We start from the raw sequence: 2,408 nt of genomic DNA, 5'->3' as shown, positions 1-2,408 counted from the left end.
GACTACATCAAATTCAAAGGATTTTGTACAGCAAAGGAAATCAACAAAATGAAAAAATAATCCATTGAATGGGAGAATATATTTTCCTAGGATACATCTGGTAAGGGTTTAATATCCAAAATTTGTAAAGAACTAATACAACTCATCACCAAAAAGGCAAACAGCCCAATTAAAAAACGGAAAAAGGACCTGAATAGACACTTCTCCAAAGAGGACAGACAGATGGTGCATAGACATATGAAAAGATGCTCAACATCACTAATCATCAAAGTTGTTTTATCTATAGAGTTGGTAGAGAATTATGTCCTCTCACAGATTGCTGTGTAGTTGATAAATTAATAGATGGTTAAGTCCTATAAAAATGTTGTAAGATACTTACCTGGCAGGGAAGATGCCATGATCATGAAGGTGGTTTTCCAAGGGCAAGGCTTATCCATTGTACTCCAGATGTGCTGACCCCTGCAATTTCCCCAAATGTGGGAAACTCAACTGCATAATTTGTGGTATTGGGGGACTGTGTTTGTGCTCTCCCCTAAAAAAAATGTTGTAAGAATAGTTTGACGAACACCCAGATGAATCTTCATCTAAATTTCTGTCATTTAAATTATGTGATGCTATACTCTGATCTTGAAACCTCCATCTATATATACATAAATATAGATACACACATACACACTCCCACTCTCTCTCTATATGCACCCCCCATGTATACATGTACGCATACATGTGTATACACACATGTATGTATATACATACATACAAGTATGTGTGTATGTGTGTGTGTGTATAAATAAAAGGAGGGTATGGGTATTTTAAAGGAATTAACTGTAACCCTGGACTACTTATAATTCACTTCTGACTTAGCTTCTTTCTGTCCCAAATTGACCTAAATTTTGACATTTGAAACTGTCAAATTTATCTCTGTGTATACCCTTTGTGATTATCAATCTGTCTGGGACACAACCCCTAGACCTTCCTGCTTTTAGGGGCCATGGGCAAGATACCTTGTTCTTATAGTCACGTCTAAGACTTTGAGCTCCTCCAATCTCTGGCTCTGAGTCATCTCAGTAGGTCCTACCTGACCTAGAATTCAGACAGGTTAATACACATTTAATTGCTAAAACCTCAAAAGACAAGCCTGGTGTCTCTAGACTTGTCATAATAGACATGGAAATACATTGTTAAATGCTCATTATGTCACTAACAATATAATCATTCTTGAATTACTAAGGAATCCTTTTTTGAGGGTATTACCTTCAAAGTCTCAATCTTGATTGTTTTGAATGCCCTTAAATATTGGTACATAACCACCATTGCACAACAGATTTAATATTTGTCCTTAGTTATGAGTTATTCAGCATCAAATTTAGGGAATAACATGTGATCAAGTTAGAAATTGCTGTTTAAATTTTTTTAAAGTATTTAGATGTGTATAAGATCTTTTCCCCTCCAGGACCAGTAAGATTACTCTGAGGGCCATGTAGAAAACAGATCTATTACAAGATCCAAATGTCAAATTGCCCTTTTTGGGCAGGAAACACGCTTGTTTGACTTCATCTAGCCTCATCAGACAAGCACACCCTATCCTGCTCCAGGCCAGGCCCACGGTGCTAACGAAAGAACAACCTGACCTGGCTGGCGTATTGAGCTCGGGCTGGGAACCAAAGTGTCCCAGGTTCGATTCCCAGCCAGGGTACATTCCTGGGTTGCAGGCCATAACCCCTAGCAACCGCACATTGATGTTTCTCTCTCTCTCTCTCTCTCTCTATCTCCCTCCCTTCCCTCTCTAAAAATAATTATAAATAAATAAAATCTTTAAAAAAAAAAAAAAAGAAAGAACAACCTGAAAAGGGACAATGCTGCTGCTGAGAACTTGCTATTCCTTAACTATGCAAAGCTCAGGTAGACTGTGGATTTGTTTCAGGAAAAATTTTAATGCATATAATGAGTATATTCCCTAGCTATCAGACAAAATGTATGACAATATACTTGCTTTTCCTATAGCCTAACATCACAAAAGAGGAAGTGTTAGGTGTAAAAGTGTGGAAGTAAGTTTTAAACTCTCTGAGATTCACTTACAGGAAATACAATCCAAGCTGTGATTTCTGGATTGGAAAATATTACTTCTTTCAGCTTTATAATTCTTTGGATTTTTATTTATCAAGGTTTCCTTTTTGCATTCTTTGCACAAAAGCTGCCCTAGAGCAAGAGACAAGAAGCAGAGTCAGAACAGAGATTTGATTCTTGAAAAGAAGAGCATTTATAAGCATGTGCTACTCCTCTACTTGGGCTTCTATTTGTGCCACAGAAGAATAAGGGCAGAGTGATTTTATTCATGGAGTTCCAGGTCACCTGCATCCTGTACATTCTGCCAGTATTGCATTGTGATGTTTTGGAATTTTAGGAGT

At 37.3% G+C, this 2,408-nt stretch overlaps 1 non-coding gene across 1 annotated transcript; it reads left to right on the top strand.

The window, feature by feature from the left end:
* The first annotated feature begins 371 nt into the window (after window positions 1-371).
* On the top strand, window positions 372-535 carry LOC123821233. The gene has a single exon (XR_006786084.1). It is a non-coding gene; the product is annotated as a U1 spliceosomal RNA (small nuclear RNA).
* Window positions 536-2,408: the final 1,873 nt, after the last annotated feature.

The sequence above is a fragment of the Phyllostomus hastatus genome, unplaced genomic scaffold, assembly GCF_019186645.2.
Source record: "Phyllostomus hastatus isolate PE091 unplaced genomic scaffold, TTU_PhHast_1.1 phas_contig_38, whole genome shotgun sequence".
NCBI lineage: Eukaryota > Metazoa > Chordata > Mammalia > Chiroptera > Phyllostomidae > Phyllostomus > Phyllostomus hastatus.
This window is presented reverse-complemented; position numbering and strand designations above follow the sequence as displayed.